We start from the raw sequence: 18848 nt of genomic DNA on the forward strand, positions 1-18848 counted from the left end.
ACTATACATAGAACTCCTACAGATTATTAAGAAAAAAGGGAATCCAACTAAAAAATGGTCAAACGATGTAAATATGTCATAAAAGAAACTAAATAGTTTGATAAACAGTTGATAACCATAAAGAAAAGTATTCAATACTATTATTATTCTTATCCAATAAGAAAAACAGAAATCAAAATCATAGCGAGACACCACTTTACATCCACAACAAGAGCTAAAAGTAAAAAGTGTGTGAAGCAATTGGGACTTTCATTATAGCCAGCAGAAATGCAAAATGGCACAACCATCTCTGGAAAAGGTTTCACCTTTCACTCTGAGGTTTCTTAGAAGGTTGAACATACATCTCCCTATAGCCCATGAATACCACTCTTACCCAAGAAAAATAAGAATATATGTCACAAAGACTTACACAAGAATGTTCATAGCAGCTTTATTCATAATAGGTAAAAACTGGAACTAGCCCATATGTTCATCAATAACAGGATGAATAAACAAATTTGGTATATCCATACAATGAAATACTACTTAGCAATAGAAAGGAATGAACTACTGATACATTTAACACTATAAATAAATCTTAAAGCATTATCCTGAGTAAATAATGACTTACACAAAAGTGTACATACTCGAAGTTTCCATCTAAATGAAGTTCTAGGACGAACTAATCGATGGCAGACAAAATATGAATAATGTTTCATTATGGGAAGATGGGGAAGGGCAAGGGGATTAGCTGGAAAGAAGGCTGATGGGATTTTCCAGGGTTCTGGTAAAGCTTTATATCTTGATATGAGGCTGAGTGTGATACACAGGTGTGCTAATTTGTCAGGGCCACCAATGGTACACGTAATACTCTCCATTCCATTGTATGTGAATTTTACCTTGATGAAACAAGGGATTTCTAGCAGGGATGGAGTTTAAAATGACCAGATTTAAACTCTACCATAAAACAACTAGAACACAAAATAAAAAATACACCATCAACAGTTTTCAAATATTGGACAGAAAGCAGTGCAGGATAATAATCTTCTACAGAAGGCATACGAACAAGGTGAGTCCCACACTGCACCAGCTGAGAGCCTGAAGGCAGTTTGCATGCCACAATACAAGGAGGTGGAACCCAGGCAGATCCTGACTATCTCAGTGAACTAAGACTGAGATGGGAATTCAGAGAGGTCAGACATATAAGAATTTGTCAGGGTGGAGTATTATATCATATAGAGTAAGAGTTCTAGAAATCTGAAGAGGGGTTCCCTCAAAATTTTGGCTACTGATTTGTGTATATATGAAAGAAAACAATCCAAAGTGCAGTGGCCCCAATGTTTTTCTACCACCTAATGGTAAATGACAAGAAAAATCCTTTAAAGGAAGAACATGACAAAAGGTTAAGGTTAAGTAAAAAAACTAACCACTTTGACCACATGTAGCTATTGCTACATTTCAGAGACTGGACGGCCAACAAAAAGCAATAGGTAGAAAGATAATCCACACAGAAACATGGCTCTTCATGAATGCATAAAAAGCAGTCCAAAAAAAAAAAAAAAACAGAATGAGTGTTTCCTCCTCCTCTATCCTATTTCAGTGGGTCTCACACTTGAACCTGCCTTGAAATCACCTGGAGGGCTCATTAAACACAGATTCCCAGGTTCCACCACTAGAATTTCTAAATTAGCAGGTCTAGAGTTAGCCCTAATTTGCACTTCTTACATATTCCTAGGTAATACTGATGCTGCTGGTCTGAGGACTACACTTGAAGATCCACTGCCATATCTTATCCCTGAAAATAACAGCACATTCAAAAGGTTCTAATTACCTTCTCTAAGGAATGGTCCATTCCCAACTGCTATGACTGTCAGCCCTAAAGCAAGAATAAAACAAACAATGGAAAGTGCTCATATTTTAGGCAGTTTCATTGTTTATTACACCATAAACTTGTGAAGTATTTCTACCTTCCACTCTTCTATACCATATATTTTTTTTCAATTTTAACATACTAGGAAACTGAAATTCAAAGAGTTATTTTTATACACTCATCCTTAATCCTACAGCCCAAGTCTAATATCAGGGCACATACTCTTTGCTGTATATCATGCAGCCACCCCTGAAATTCCCATGTGCCTTGGCTGTTGATACGCACCCATACTGGAACTGCACCCTAATACTCTGTTAAATGAAAAGGTCTAAACTCCACTTTGAATATGAACAATACATATCTGACTAGACTGCTGACAAGGAGAGATGCTTCATATCCTGTAAAGCGCAACTTTGTAAAAACCTACTTTAACCAGAGCTTCATTCCTCCCAACCCCAAAACCCCAACCCCAACATTTATTAAGTGTTTCCTACGTGTCTCTTAGCAACTTTCAAATATATGATACAGAGATTTTAACTATAGTCACCATGCTGTACATTATATCCCCAGAATCAATTATCTTAAGATAAACCTCCTAATATTTCTCATAGAATTTTCTTGGGTAAGCAAATTGAAGGGACCCAAAGGTCTTGACCATAAGCCTAAGTAATTGACATTCTATAGACCCCCTACCCTTATATTTTTACACATAAAGATTAAACATGCGGTCAGACTTTTAACAACCATTCTGTTTGTTATATGGCAACTGCAACTCAGTGACAGCAATTCAGTTCCACGAACAAATTAAGTATATATAAGAATGGAAGCCAAAACTGTGTTAGAATCTGGTTAGGCAAAGATGAATTAGATGTATTCCTTGCTTTCTTTAACGTCCATAATAATGGAAGAGGGGATAAGGGGCAGAGGACAGTTAAAAATTAACCATACTTCAATCTGATAAGAGATTTAACCAAATTCGGAGTATAGGGGTGCCTGGGTGGCTCTGTAGGTTAAGCGTTCAACTCCTGATTTCGGCTCAGTTCATGATCAGGGTCATGAGATCAAGACTGGTGTCAGGCTCCATAGTCAGCACAGTCTGCTTGTCCCTCTCCCTCTATTTGTCCCTCTGTTCACGCTCTGACACACACACACACACACACACATACACACACACAAACACACACACACACACTCTCTCTCTCTCTCTCTCTCTAATAAATAAAACCTTTTTAAAAAATCATAAAATCAGAGTATAAGGGATGACACCCATGGGGTCATCCTAACGTCTAGGCTCTCTACTCAAAAGTTCTTAAATCATACTCAACAGTTTCTAAGAAAGAGAATGCCTGGAATACCCCATGCCAACATCCAACCACATCACTGTTTTACTACAAAGCATGTAAATATCACTCTTCACTGGAGTTTTTTACCCTCTTTTGAAATCAACAGTAATTTTATTATTAACAGTAAATCATTACAATAGTTACAACCATTTCATAGTGAAGCAAAACTACAATTTATGACCAGTGACGATAAAAATGAAGATAAATCATTGCTATCCTGATGAAAGGTAAATTAAGAGATATCAAGAGATAAAACAATGGTTTGTATGAGGATCTCCCCATTAAAAGTCCTTGTATTTGTGAGTGGTTTCAGGAAAGACAAAAAGATTTCAGGAATTCTGGATATTGACAACCCAAGTTGTCAAGGTCGTTTAGCTTCTAAATTGCATGGTTGATAGCTCTATTTGGCTGGCTAGACCATGACTGTGTAACTAAGGTCATTAAATCACCACGCAAGATCAAACTTATCAAAAAGATGATGAGGAGTAAGTAGAGAAGCTTGGAAAGGCCATGAAAACAGCCATAAGAATGAATACATAAGAATGAATACTTTACTGACATTGTATCCAAAGCCTCTGCCTCCTCTTCCATCATGGTTAGCAAAAGCCCATCTGAATTATTCATGGTTACCATGAGCTTTCATACTACGTGCTTTCAAAGGAACATGCACATATATGAGTGATCTCTTTACTGTAGGTGAAATGTTTTTATTCATATATCCACTGATAATCAGAATTCTGTGAATACTGATATTTTATCCATCGCTTCTTCTCCCTCCTTAACTCTCATTTTATAAAACAAAACACTAACTGTCAACAGAAAATTTATACCTAGTAGATATGGTAAAACAGTGGGATGTGTTTTGGATAAACTGATATTGGGATAAAAGATATGTTAACTGCATGTGACCCAATTTTGACTCTCATTTTTTTAAAAAGGTCATTCTTGATATTTTCATCTTTAGCTTTAAAGAGCACCTTTAAATTAAATTTTATTTCCCCAATATAGATTTCTTAAACTAGAGACATATAGTAAATGATAATGAGGAAAAAAATGACAAATTTTACTACATGAAAATTTTAAAAGTCTGTTCATGAAAAGAACAGCAAAAAAGTAAAAAGACAAACCACAGCCTAGGAAAAGAAATTTCAACACATACAGTCAATAAAGGGTGAATAATCATAACATCTAAAGACTGTCTGTAAAGTCAGTAAAGAAAAAATGAGCTAAAGAGATAAATGAGCAAGTCACAGAAAAGTTAAGAAAATGGTCTGCAAATATATGAAAGATTGTCACATACATTCACAAAAAGACATGTTCAAAACTCTTCAAACTTTATTATAATAAAAATTATAAAGAATCTAAATATCTCTTGCTAGAAAAATAGCTAAATAAGTTGTGGTATATTTATGCAATCAAATACTACTGAGCAATAAAAAATGAATGAAGGAGAACTATACACATCAAAATGAATGAATCTCTAAGTAAAAGAAAAAAGCAAGAATTAAAAATGCATATAATTTGATATAATTAATACAAACAATGCTATATATAGAAATATAACTATGTATAAAAAGTACAAAGAAATTTGGGAGATACATTTTACATTTAACATTATAATTATTTCTGCCGGGGAGGAGCAGCTAAAATCAGAAAGAGGAAGGGTTTCTTCTGCCTTGTAAAAATCTAGTTTTTTAAGCTGGAAGTTGAGTATACTGATGTTTGCTGTTATTATTCTTTATTCTTTTTTGTATATATTAAGATGTTATAGCATATATGTATTTTAGATTTTATTTTCTGTTGGGATTATTGATCTTATAGTGTGCTCAAAGATAAGATTTGAATAAAGAATTCATGTAGTTAATACAGTCAGCCCAACACAATTGCTAAAGAAAGCATTTATTGCGGTGTGACCCTGAAGTATACAAAGTTGTCTTTATACAGCATTGCTCTATCTTATACAACACTTCCAGTTCTTCCTAAACAACTCGCTGAACTGTTTCTTCCACATCTATACAGAAGACAACATGAATGAGCTGGTACTAAGACGCTAATACTAAGATTAGTTTATTATCTGCTTGCACATTTTAGAAGGGATAGGCAATAAACTGTACCCATTTTCAGAAGTGAACGGCAACACTGAAAGCACAGCTGACCACTGAGCAACATGGGTTTGAGCTGCATGGATCCACTTACACATGGGTTTTTTATAGCTCTGTACTCTAAGTGCATTTTCTCTTCCTTATGATTTTCTTAATAACATTTTCTTTTCTCTAGCTTACTTTAAAAATAGAGCATGTTATATGTATATAACATATAAAATGTGTGTTAATCGACTGTTATCAGTGAGGCTTCTAGTCAACAGTAGTAGGCTATTCATAGTTAAGTTCTGGGGGAGTTGGAAGTTCTATGCAAATTTTCAACTGTATGGCAAGATCAGTGCCTCCAACTCCCACGTTGTTGTTCGAGGGTCATCCATACACACATATTAGAACTAACTTCTTAAAGGGTCCCAAAACCCCTTTAAAGATAAACAAAGCTAAAAATCGATTAGGGAGCCATTCACATAATTCTTAGTAGAATTTTAATACCAAAGGATACAATGTGTTGTGGCAAAAAGCTGCTACCTCACTTATGGCATAAGCCAAAGGCCACTTCTTCCAGAGGGCCTTCCCTGACTATTTTTGCCCATGATTCTCCCTTTTCTCAACAACTGGAGTACCTGTCACCTGAAACACTGACGCTGGCTCTTAATCAGTACCCATCTGCTTTTGTCTTTCCTTTCCGGTAGGATTAAGTTCCTTGGGACTCATGGACTATATTGCCTTCCCCTTTTTCACTCCTCCACCAATAACTCCCCCATTCCAAACAAGAAGGTCTGAATAGGTAGGTATATTCTCGGTTGGATTGAGTAGCAGAGGACCTTAGGCCCAGACTTCAGAATGCAGGGACTGCAAGCTGAATCCAGCTCTGTCCTTTGCCAGCTGAATGACAAAGTAATTTCCACATCTCACTTTACCCATAAAACTAAAAATACATTAATAACCCTTTCATAAGACTGTTTAAAGACTAAAGTAAAACATGGTTGTAAAGCTTATAAGAGAGCACCTGGCATATGGTAAGCACTCAAGCATTGTTATTTTTGCCACTACTGATAGTGGTACTACTATTGTAGTTCTGTTATCACATTACTACTTATTTGGAGGGGAGAAATGAGTCTTGGAACCACACAATTCCTAACTTTGTGCTCTCCTAATTTTATTAGTTTAACCATTCCATTGATCAATGTCCTCCTTGACACTCAATTAGTAAGCTTGAATCCAAATGCACTTCTGATATAACCAGAAAAACAATTAGTCAATTCTGGGCCCAAAATGCTTACTTCCCTAGGCAAGGGTAATTGTTCACTTAACAAAAGCTTTTTTCATGATTGCTGTTATTAATTAAGTTTACATTGGCCTTGAACCTGTGATGTCTCTAGTGGAATTATTTTGTTTAATTCTCATATATTTTGTAAAATCATAAAGACATTTTCATAGATCTACCACAAATACAGATTTTTCTAAAACATATCCCCCTTCTCATTTAAAACATGGGATATAAATTAAAAAATCCATTCATTTGGACATTGTTCTCCCATGCCAAGTATACTTGCAACACTTCGGTATTTAGGAATGATAGATTTATAGCATTCTGTTGAAAGTTCCTTTGTGATTAAAATATACTTTAAAGCAAATTGAAAGTAAGTTTAAATAAGAAGCCGTGGGATTTTTCAGGCATTCTTATCAAAAATGATTCTGCAGATTAAATTCAGAACAGTTTGACAAAGTACTCACTGGTGACAGTATTATTTGATCTCAGTAGATGTGCAAATGTTCAACAACAAGAAAGCATGTCAATAATTCATAGATCTAGAGTCAACTCTCTTGGGTAAAGAAAGAGTATCTTTTTATTCCCCCTATATCCCATGACACTATTTTGCTGTGAGGAAATTCTTCCCTCTTCAGCCTGCCAATAGACAAATCACCTGTTACAGACGTTTTGCTGACTTCAGTCATTAAGAGCAGGCAACCAACGAGCATCATGTGCAAGTCACTAACCCACAAAAGACAGCAATCATTCTGGAAATTCGGCATTCCTTGCAACCCCAGTAATCTTAACCCCACAATCTACTTTAAATAGATGAATGAAGTTTTCCTAACTCAACCCTGAGTAGGTAACATGTTTCCTAGACTCTCTTCCAGCTGGGAGGCAAGCTGAAATCCCAGCATTCCTCTTGCCCTTCTACTCTCCCATTTGTAGGGCCTAAAAACATCTGCATTTCTGCCTACTTTGTCCTGTTAATTCCCCTTCATCCACTAACTCAAAAAACCCATATTAACACAGAAACAGCCAAAGATCTAGTTAGGGCTGTGATTACTTTGAGACAAAGGTCTTGTGGTTTTAAGTTACACTATCAGAAATCAGGATGGTGAATAGCTACAGTGAGCAGAGAAACAGGAAATTCAGTGAGCTGTTGTTACTCTAAAATAAAAATGCATACCCACCAAACTGTGATCCTGCTTCATTAGAAATTGAAGACAATGATAAACTACATTTTTTTCACTTTCAATAACATTTCTTAATTTGAAAATTCTAATATTTCACCCCAGGAGTCCAGCTCAGATAACTATTTTGTCAGAAAATACCCTTGTAGCACAAGGAAATTAACTGACCAATTAACTTATGAAATTGAAACATTAAAAGAACAATTTATAAATATGCCAGTTACACTTTTCTTCTGTTAAAAAAAACTGGGAAGCATCTCATTGTGCTTTTTTGAGGGTCAGACCAATTCAGAAACAGAAGCATGATGGTTATCTATTCATTTGTTCAGTAAGTATTTTTTGATCGCCTGCTATGTCCAGAGAATAAGCAGTGATGAAAACAGATAAGCTCCTGAGCTCACAATGCTTACATTCTAGTGGGAGGAATCAGGACTTAAGTAAATAAAACACATGTATGTGAAATTGCAAAAAACACAGGTGAGCAAACTAATGCAGGTAAGATGGAGAGAGAAGGTAAGGGGTTAGTTACAATGTTAAATACAGTAGTCAAGAAGGGCCGCAATTAGCAGCTGACTTTTGAGTGAAGATGCAAAGGGAAGTGAGGGGAAGAAGTTATGCTAACATGGAAGAGCACAGAAGAGCAGGCAAAATAGAGGGCAGTTAACAGGCCTGAGGCAAGGGCTATGTACAGACCACCTTCTTGGCACCACTGTGAAGGTGATGACCCTCAATTTAATGCTGTACAGTAGGGCGATTATTATTCCTGTGTTACAAATGAGGTGAAGCTCAGCTCTATTGCCACCTGCCCAATGTCACACAGTTAACAGTACTGATACCTTAACCTAGGGTTACATCTCAGTCCAAAAGTCTTTCCAGCTTACCAATTGCCACACTGCTGTGTCCAATTCTGTGTACCACAACTTGTCGGCAACAATCGATTAGACAGGACTGTCAGAAAGTGATTATAAGGGTAAGGGTTCTGGAGACTGACCACCAAACTGCCAGAGAAGACTCCAGGCACACAGTATCTGAAAGGATGCTAGACCAGAGGGAAGAGAGGAGCTCAATAATCCTCCAAAAGCAGAACCTGGACTAATACATGTAAATTACAGGGAGACAAGTTTCCAATAAATAGATGAATAAGATATCCAATGCAGGAGCTATTCAACAATGGAACAGGCTGTCCTGCAAAGTTATAAAACTCCCATTACTGGAGTTACTCAAGCAGAGGCTGAATGGCTATCTTTCTGAGATGAAGACAGATTTCAAAACTGATGTGAAAGCTATGTGGACTGACTGGTCTTACTCAATTCTGAGTCCGTGATTACACAAGCACCAGGCAGGGCAGTGTACAGTGAAAATTTCCAGCTGGGAAATCAGACAGCTTCTCTGAAATCCAGCTTCTAAGCTTTGTGCACTTAACCCCTGGCAAGCCTCAATTTGCTTATCTGAAAAAGGAGGCAAATAACAGAAGCTGCTTCATAGGGGTTATTGAGAGAATTCAACGAGATAAAATCCATGTAAAGTACTGAACACAGTGCCTGGCAGACAGTAAAAGCTCAATGATATTTAGCTTATGCAGGTACATATACTGGAGAGCCTGTGTAGAAAATGTACATATATATATATGTATATATTATATATATATAATGTGTACAAATTTCTCCATCTCTATCTTTACTCTTACTGATGAGCAAGAAGAGTTCAATGTCCAAAGCTGAATTGTAACAGCATACTAAATTACAACATGATGAAACTGACAATGATAGTAATAATGGATACTTAAACAGTCAGCTATATATATATATATACAGGTGCACTAACTCTGTTAGATAAGGTATTTTTCCTCCAAAGACTGCCCAGTGAGACAAGACTAATATGAGTATCAGTCAACCCTAAAAATCCCCATCAAAACTCATCTCAAATATATCTTGATGAGGCAAGAATAGCATAGAGGTAGGAGAGCAGGTTGAGGAGCCAAGCTTTCCAGCTCTGCCCCTTAGTGGCTGAGTGACTTTAGATAGGTTGTTCAACCTCTCTGTACCTCAGTTTGCTCAGCTGTAAAATGGGAATCGAGATAGATTTAATGTATAAAGTTACTGAGATGAAACTAGTTAAGGCACATAACCCCTATGAACTCATAAGGTACACAAGTAACACTCAATGCAATGCTTGTTCTACTTGAGACTAGTATGTGGCCATGATTCAATCCCAGACCCACTGTTTCCCACTGTTTCCCAAGTCTTTACTTCCATAGGTCTGATCACAAATCTATTAAAAGCTCAGAGAAGAGACACACGTGGGCTAACATGAACAGGAAGAGAAAGGACCTCTAGGGCAGGTCTGGGAGATCTGAAGGATGAATAGAATTCAGAGAGGGAAAGGGGGCACAAGAGCATTTCAGATGGAGTGGACAGTAAGAGCATACAGCAGATAATGGTATATGTATTTACAGGAGAAGACATGGATCTCCTTAGCTAAAGAATATGGTATTTCAAGGAATAAACAGAAATAATATAAGATAGGGAAACTGGGATCTTGAGAGTTAGTCAGGAAGGGCTGACTGGATAGATGGAAACAAGTGTAGTGTTCTGAGTGGGTAAGTGAAATGATCCCAGTGGGGTCTCAGGAAGAAGACTGTCCTGGGTAGGAAGGAGTTCAGGACTGCTTTCATCACACCAAAGGGCTGGAAGGAGAATGAGGCCAGGATGCTGAAAGTAAGCACACAGAAGACGAGAGGCTCTGAAAGATGTTTGAGGAACGGTAGGGTTTGCTGTCAGACTGGAGACGGGGAGACAAAGTGAGGGAAGACTTCAATACAATTCCAGTATTAGTGGTGAATGGCTGGTGAAGAATGGACCCCAATCAAAAATACGTACCGAAATTACTGGGAAGTACAATATGTACAAAACAATGCTGACAACACAATTACTCAGACAATATGACCTATTCTCTGAAGTTGTTGCTTTAATTCTATACTGAATCTTAGCTTTTTATCAATGAGTGATGGAAATGAGATAAGCACATTAATAATTAAAGAAGCCAACTTCCTGCTATGTACTCTGAAGCAGTGCCTTTCTCAGCGATTTTGTGCAGGAGTCATATTTTTGGAGTTTACTAGGAAACTGGGAATTTGTCTATTATTTACCATCAGCAATTTAGTATGAAATGCACTATGGGGTCTTTGAGCTGAAACGGTTCCTTCATTTGCAATGCACGGTTATACTACAGTTACTTGCATGGATGCAGTTACTTGTATGTATTTAAAGTACGTAATTTTGGTTTTGGGAAATTGATTTTGTTGATGAAGAGAGCTTATTGGGAATATACATAATTTTTAAAATCTATTCATTATATACACAAAATAGTACTTAATAATTATCAAATAAATGGATGGTGAATGATTTTTTTTAATTAAAAGACTAAATCATCTTTATAAAAATGAGATTCTTTAAGAGCCATACTTATAAGAGAAATAATTTTTTAGGAAGCAGCAACTTCTTCAGAACTACACAAGTGTTTTGTTCCCTCTTATAAAATGCTGGATTGGTCATGATCAATTTATATTCTGCCAACAAACGTTCAGCACCATTTATTGGTTGTGCCAGGCATTTGAGAGAAGTATGCCCCTTCCCTCAGGAGCTTTCTTCTACTGGAGGAGGCAGACAAATAAGAAAATAAATAAAATACAAGCTAATGCATGAATAATAGAACTTTAGATAAAGTACACAAACAGATCAGAAGAGAATGTAGTTTTCTCCTACCATTGTTCCAAAAGATAAAAAGAAATGGATCATAAACAACCAACTATTGTAAAACCCATTTGAAGAATCTGAAAAGAATCACAAGTATGTTTTGTTTTTTAATATTGTAAGAAACAGATACTCGCGAAAACAGAAGAAAGGCACAGGAAAAGAAGCAATCAGTAAGCAGCCTCTGAAATATTATTTCCAGACAATTATATTAAAGATTAAGAAAGTCGTATCTCTCTAACAATCAACATTACTTTCTAATGGGTTGTTTTCATTTTTCTCTTCATCCAGATTAAACCAAAGCACACATTAAATATAAGAGGATTTATTTTCCTGAGTTCTGTCACGGTGAAACCAATCTAATCAAAATTGGAAACGGGGAATGAGCTCACTGAATAAGTCAGAGGGAAGAATTAAGCTGACCGATATTTTGGAAGCTTGTTAAAAAATAAATTGGACTTTCATTATAAAAATTGACGTACATGAATGATATACTTAAGAACCTACTTCAGAACATTTCCTTAAAGTCAGTTTGATTATTAACCAGAAAATACTGCATTTCAATATATTTTATTATATTTCCCAATGCAAGAGATACAGCAATGAGCATAAGTGAGAATGAATGCCCAGAAAAAAGGGACAAAATTCTAAAAGATCTGTGAGTCTCTGATATATGCTGTTCAGTTTTGAAACCTAAATAAAAAGTTCAGTGAAATACTTCAAATCATGCCCCCTAAAGTAATTAAAGGATGATCAGTGTGCTTTTGAGATTTAAAGAAAAGCAAAAGAAAACTGGATAGTAGACGTAGTCCTTTTAAAGACCTACAATTTGTAAATTACTCCCTTGATAGCTTTTAAATATAAACTCAGTAAAGGAAAAAAACTAAGCTGTTGTCAAAGACAGTTGTTCGTATGACATTTAACACTTAAATTGGCAGAGGTGGGGAGTGTGGAGTGCAGTGCAGTGGAGTCAGATCACATCCCCTCTTATATCTGCAAAGCAAGGAAAGAGGACATATTAATGCTTCTCCTATTCATTGGAGGCGGCAACCCTTCCAAGAAAGTTATCATCCTTAAACTCAACTAAGCATTATCAGACAGCATGTAGTAAAAGAGATTCTGTTCTAGGCACCCTATTTGTAAACAGAGATGGTAAAGGAACTCAAAAACCTACTTTCTGAAGAACAGAGGAATGAAATTGGACATATTCCATGAAACCCCAAGGAACAAGACAAGGACAGCGGGTGGAAGTTATGTATGCAAATCCTACCAGTCAGATGTGTCTAAAGACATGTAAGAGAACATTAGGAGTAGTGAATTCCTTGTTGTGGAAGGTGCTCAGGTGCTACAAACTCTGATAAGAATGGAGCTGAATCTATCCAAACTCTGAACAGAGAAGTTAAACGGATCACCTTCCAGGACCACTTTCACCCTGAGATCCTATGATTATAAGAAATAAAAGCCATAGTCACTGACTATGGAGGGCTTAAAAGTCATTCAGTTGCATATAATAGGTACCTTTGAAAAAGTGGTAGGAACACCATAACCACAGGGTCCACAAAGAAAGCTAAAAGTAACACAATTAGGGTAATATGAAGAGAGTTTAATAGATTGTTTCGTAAAGTATGAGCAACTTTTAAGGGGGTAACACAATAACCTGAGAGCCAGCAACAACAGAAAGGGGCAAAGTCATCCTTCATTTCCTCTAGGCCTTAAAGGGATGAGAGGAGGAAGCAGTTACCAGAACTTGGAGTATGGTGGAGAAAGAGCAACCTTATAGGATCATTGTTAGGACTGTGCAGGGAGCAGGTCCTGGTATGAACCTGCAGGATGGAGGAGTGGAGAAATCTGGAGGACCAGAGGAGAATATCCAGCACAAATGCTAGCAAGGCACACAAAACAGGGCAAACAATGAAAGCCCTAGCCTGGGTAAGAAGTTGGAATAGAGTCCCTCTCTCGGGTCCCTTCTAAAGGATGTAGTATTCATTTTTATTGGTGGGCTCATAGACCTACTGTTCTTTACCATCACTTTGTATCACTGGCTCTTTTTGATTCTTCAAGCATCCTCCTGGATTTATTCTCTGAACTAAGCACTCAGCTGCAACATATTTGCTGTACCCAAAATTGTAGTACCATAGAATACATGTTACAGAACCTGAAAATATGAATATAGAACCATCTACCCAAACTTGGTCAGGCAATTTTCCATCAGTAGCCTTGTTCCTCATTCCTTCATTCAACAGATATGTCTAATTATGTCCTACCTGTCAGGCACTGTGCTAGACACAGGGACACAACAGTTAGCAAGACAAGTCCATCTCTGCCTTCATAGAGATTTGAGATGATTATCAATCATTCCAATCTGTAACACCCTAGTCAGTAAAAGAATCTCAGAAGTGCTATAGATCTAAGGTTGGCAAACGATGGCCCACAGTCCAAATCTGGGTGGCCTTGTTTGTATAAAGTATGTTTTATTGAAATAGCCACAGCCATTCTCTTATGTATTGTCTATTGCTTTAGTACTACCACTGCAGAGTTGTGCAGTTGCTGCAGAAACAGCATGGCCTTGAAAAGTCTGAAATATTTACTATCTGGCCCTGCACAGAAAAAGTTTGCCAACATTTGCTCTAAATAAAACCTAATGCTTTAAGAACATAGATGTAAGAACTCATAAAACATCTCTGAATACTGTAGTTACAAACCAAATCATGAGAGGATTGGCTTCCTGCAGGATTGTATTTCTTTTTGTTTTTTGTCTTCTTTCATTGTAAAAAAAGGTATCATGTGGCTAATGTCTTCTATTGAGAGCTGTCTTTAGATAATGTCCACATTGTCTTACATTATATCTAGTCTTTTGATTGATCAGAGTTTTTCCATATCATAGAAGGCCTTTTTTTTTTTTTTTTTTTTTACACAAAAGATCCTTTTCTCTAAATAATACCAAACAAATTTGGACCAGGGTGACTTTAGGTTATCTTTTAAATTGAACAACAAAACTGATTGGAAAACCATTTAGCGGGATGCCTGGGTGGCTCAGCAGTTTGGTGCCTGCCTTTGGCCCAGGGCATGATCCTGGAGTCCCGGGATGGAGTCCCACGTCGGGCTCCCTGCATGGAGCCTGCTTCTCCCTCCTCCTGTGTCTCTGCCTCTCTCTCTCTCTCTATGTCTATCATAAATAAATAAATAAATAAATAAATAAATAAATAAATAAATAAATAAATCTTTTTTTAAAAAAAAAAAAGGAAAATCACTTAGCTAACACTCAAATGCTATATAAATGCAAAATCATAGCAACAATAGTACCTTCACTTTCCTACAGACGGAAACATAAATGGATGCTTTTTCTCCAATCACTTGTCCCAGAGAACATTAACATTTTAAATGAAAGAAAACAAAACCTAGCTTTCATTGGCTGTTACCAAAAACTTCTAATAAGTGACAGGATCCATGCTGGTTGTGGTTCCTCCAAAAGATGTTAAGAGGCTAAGTCAGTGGTGGCTGTGGCTGACCACTGATTTGCATTCCAAAAACCCTCTTCTTTCCCTAATGGTAATCAATGTAGCATGAATAAAATTAAACGGACACTTAGTTCACATTTAGTCACTATAACGCAGCAAAAACTAGACTGAGAAAGATCCTTGCAAAGCCCTGGTTCCTGAAAGTTTTGTCACCCCACCAAGCCACTGATAAAATACACATCAAGTGCTCAAGAAAAGAGACTGACCCCAACAGCAAACAGAGAACCAAGAATGAGATGACACCAGAAAGAGAATGGGTAAAGGAGAAGAGATCCCTTAGGTACCTTTCTATCCTTGAAAATGCCTTCCTTAGACCATGGCAACTCCCTCCTATACATACACTTTTAACTTCCTATACTCTTGTTTCACATCAGTTACCACAACTACAACTGAATAACTCCTTCTTTAATTAGTTTTAATGTCTACATCCCTCAGTGACAAGCAAGTTCCGTTGAGCTCATTATCTGTCTGCTCATAGCAGAAATTCCTACACCTAATACATGAAAAGCACTGAAAAAATATCAGATGACTGACCTAATGAATGAATCAATAGGTAAGCAAGCTGGATCCTAGGTACTGTGCAAGCATGTAAGAAAGCTCTGGTTATTCTTTGATATGTTCCTAAAAAAAAAAAAAAAAAAAAAGATCAACATCTTCCTGTACTTACACACTATACACAATATTCTAAGAAGGTACCCTAATTGCATCTCAAACCTTATCATCTCTACCAACCATCTCTCTGCTCTCACAATCTCTTTTTCTGTACTGACTTTTATCTCTCAACATACAACCAAGCTCAGGTTGCTCCTAGCTTTAAAAAAGAAAAGAAGCCCTCTTTAACCCCAATGCTGAACGTAGCTGTTCTTACCAAGGTCACAAATGACATCATAATTGCTAAGCCTTATGTCTATTCACAAATCCTCATTCTATTCCTCAGCACCATCAGACCACTAATATGACCCTATTGGCCACTCCTCTATTCTTAAAACACTTTGCTCTCTAACTTTAGTGGCACTACTCCCCTAATTATCCTTCTCTTCAATTCCCTGTCAATTCTATAACCGAATCTAAAGATGTGTCTATATTTTCCTCAAACCATTAATACCTCTTGTCTTCATTACTGCATCAACCTTCTGACTGATCTCTTCACTCCTTCCAATCTATTCTTCACAGTGCAGAGTCATACACTTCCCTCAATAAAGCTCCAAAGTGACCAGGCCTAATTTAACTGGCTCTATTAAATTGTGACTCTTGACCTTCAACTTCAAGTATCTTTTTCAAGTAGTTTAACATACACGTGACATGGAATTGCCCCACGAAAGAACTAAACTATTCTCTCTGATCTTTCCCACGATATACTGGACTCCTAACATCTTTATATGTGCAAAAAGAAAACATATTTAGGATAGCATTTTCTAAGCTTTCACAAAGCCTCCAAAATACTTGTTTTGGAAAGCCAGTTCCAAATACTGGTATTCCCTCCATCATTCATGAAAAAAGTCATCCAGATTATACATGTTCCAAATTAAACACGTTCTTTATCGCACTTGATCTAAAACCCTTTTAAAGCAGTAAGTCTTCCAAAATAAAAACAAGAAGAGTGGATAGCAGCTCACAAATCTTTGCCAAGTGACTGAATCTCATTGCAGCCACATGATACACTGTAAATTCTCAGGATTTTACATAGGAAAAAGGCAATACAAACAAGCCCAAGAAAGTGATCAGTGTGTGTGTAATTAATTTGACAAAAACATTGCTACTAGGACGCCTGGGTGGCTCAGCAGGTTGAGCATCTGCCTCCGCCTCAGGCCATGATCCTAGGTGGGGATCAAGTTCCCATACGGCTCCCTGCAGGGAGCCTGCTTCTCCCTCTACCTGTGCCCAATGCGCCCCCCCCCTCTCTGTCTCTCATGAATAATTAAATAAAATCGTTTTTTAAAAATTGCTACTGAAAAAATATATCCTGCTCATGAACAGAGTCCACGTCATTATGTGTTTTTTCATTTTAAGTATTTTGTGAATATTAAACATTATACATTTCTTTATTTAATCTACAGGCCCTAATGAAATTCAAGTCTACATGTTTCTGTAATTCCAGACTAGGAAGCTACTTGAAGCCTTTCATAACTCAGTCCAAACTACTTCTCCGGTCTTCTTTCCTGCCACTTCTAAACAGTCTAGACACCCTGAGACATTCTGTTTTTTCCATCTTGCCTTTACTCTTACTAACCCCTTCATCTGTAATGAATTCCTAACGTCTTCCTCTATTTCCCAAATATCTGGTACTTCTGCCTCCTTCAAGTGCCGCCCTCTCCACGAAGCTTGTGTCCCACAGCATTTTGTCAGATCCTTCTAATGCAATGTCACCTTTTCCTCTGAAGGTTCCTTCAGCAATCACATACTCCTCCCTAGCGCAAGCCTGTGAGGCCCTTGGGTGGGGAAGGCGTGCGTGTGCCCTCTCTGACACCTCCAGCACTTTATACAGTTCCTCCAACAGAAAGTGGGTGACCAATCAAGATCTACTCACTGAATGGATCTGCCAACTCCACCAATGGCTTCGAAACACAGGCCCTGCCTTCTCCTTGAAGCCTCAGGAACTATTCTGATGGTCAAGCTAGACTTAACCACGCTGAGAGGCGTGGAACACACCACAGGCACCCACGAATTTGTGCCCCGGAAGCTCCGGTGCAGGTGCGATCGATGTAATGAGGTGAAGAGAAACCCCAACCGTGTGCGGACCTCCACACGGCGGAGCGAGTGGCGCGAACACAGGTCGGCCAGCCCCAGGGCCGTGGGAAAGGCACGGCCGGGCCACCCGGGCGGAGGGCGAGGCCGACCAGGCTGGACAGCCGAGGTGTGCGGGGCGCTTCCCACCTACCTTCGGGGCTCCTGCAGAGGAGGGAGGGCGCCCTCCGCGGGGAGCCCGTGCAGGCGGGGAAGGAAGCGCTTGACCAGGGGCCGGGGGAGCCCGAGCGCCTGCCCTCGCGGCCAGGCGCAGACCCGGAGCCTGGAGCGCTGCCCAGCTCGCGCTGCCTTCCAGCCTCGGGGCAGGCGGACGGGGGCGGGGCCCAGAGACCACAAGTCCCAGAAGGCCCCGCGGCCCGCGCGGCCCGTCGCGCGGTTGGCTGCTGGTTGAGAACCGCGGGCTTCGGCCCCGGGGGAGCGGACGGGCGCGGACGGCGCGGACGGGCGCGGACGGGCGCGCGCTGCCCCGAGCTGGCTCGGCCCGGCGTCGCGGACTTCTTTCCTGAGGGCTCGGCGGAAGAAGAGGAAACGCCCCGTCGCTTCGCGAAGGAGTGCGCCCCCTGGGGTTTGCTGGCGGGAAAGTGGAGTCGGGACCTTGAAGGAGAAGAGATCCTCACAGTGACTCGCGGTGGAAGGAGTCGCTTGGTGGGGGAGGGGAACCTCCGGGACCTGAGGAAAAGATGGAATTCCGAGACAATGGTCCTTTTTTCCAAAGGTGAAATTAAACTTCTGTTCCTCACAGAAAGTTACGATTAGTACAGAGTGAATTTGCTCGCTTTTTACCTTTCATGCTGTATTTTTCATCTATATTCTCAAGTCACTTTTTCCTTTACCTCGATCTAACATTCTTACCTATTTTAGAATCCCAACTGGATTTTAAGCATTCTGAGGACAGGTTTTTTGTTTTTTGTTTTTTGGTTTTCTTTTGTAGCCTTCTTTAGTATTGCACACAGTGCGTGGTTGCTAGTGGGTAGAAGTTTCAACACACATTTATAGAATAAATTATCGATCATTTCTACGTGGAGGTCTGTTGAGCCTATTTTCCTAAGTGGATGAACCTTTTTTATTAAGACATACATTTGCCTGCGATCCGT

General features: G+C 38.7%; 1 protein-coding gene across 2 annotated transcripts in view; it reads right to left on the minus strand.

Annotated features, from left to right (window-relative positions):
* MEI4 (meiotic double-stranded break formation protein 4) overlaps positions 1–18019 on the minus strand; it is a 203481-nt gene extending 185462 nt beyond the window's left edge. For both annotated transcript variants that reach the window (XM_041763148.1, XM_041763058.1), the window contains exon 1: positions 17888–18019. The gene's annotated coding sequence lies outside the window, so the exon portion shown is untranslated. The remainder of the gene's footprint in view (positions 1–17887) is intronic.
* Between the last annotated feature and the right edge of the window lie 829 nt (positions 18020–18848).

The sequence above is a fragment of the Vulpes lagopus genome, chromosome 1 (assembly GCF_018345385.1).
Source record: "Vulpes lagopus strain Blue_001 chromosome 1, ASM1834538v1, whole genome shotgun sequence".
Classification (NCBI taxonomy): Eukaryota; Metazoa; Chordata; class Mammalia; order Carnivora; family Canidae; genus Vulpes; species Vulpes lagopus.